The following is a 587-nucleotide window of genomic DNA, read 5'->3' as shown; positions in this document are numbered from 1 at the left end:
ACGGGAGAGTCGCTCTATCCCTCCGTTTGTCGTGAGAGGTGGGACATATACCGGTCACGTGGGCGCGCCGACTTGGTGATTTTTTTTTTCGGAAATGATAACGAACCGACGTTCGCTATTTCCCGCTCGGCGCGACGGAACGACTGCCGTTGGATGCTACCCACAAATCTCCGCGTGCCGTTGCGGGCGAATCGATTTTTTTTTTTGAGGCAACGTCACGAGGCTTTATTAATTCGTCACAATGTTTACAGGGACGGAAGGTAGGTTCCCGGGATGGCCTAACCAGACACGGCGGTCACCACCGAGAGATAATGCATGCCTCGCTAAGTTGTGAGCTTCATAATTGGAGCTCCTAGACTCATGTTTAAAATTACAGAACTCAAAAACTGAAGAGTGGGCTATTATTTCATGTACAATTGCACCGTAGCTCGCAAGATTGTCCTTCTGTAAGTCTTCCACGACCACTTTGCAATCCGATGCAACTTCAACCCGCCTCAAATATAGATCATCCGCCAGTGCCAAGGCTTCTCTAATGGCTAGAGCTTCGAGGGTCGGTGGGTCTACAATGTTGCTGAAGCCACAAGTTG

This window comes from Triticum dicoccoides, chromosome 1A (assembly GCF_002162155.2).
Source record: "Triticum dicoccoides isolate Atlit2015 ecotype Zavitan chromosome 1A, WEW_v2.0, whole genome shotgun sequence".
NCBI lineage: Eukaryota > Viridiplantae > Streptophyta > Magnoliopsida > Poales > Poaceae > Triticum > Triticum dicoccoides.
The sequence above is the reverse complement of the archived record's forward strand: the minus strand, read 5'-3'. Positions refer to the sequence as shown.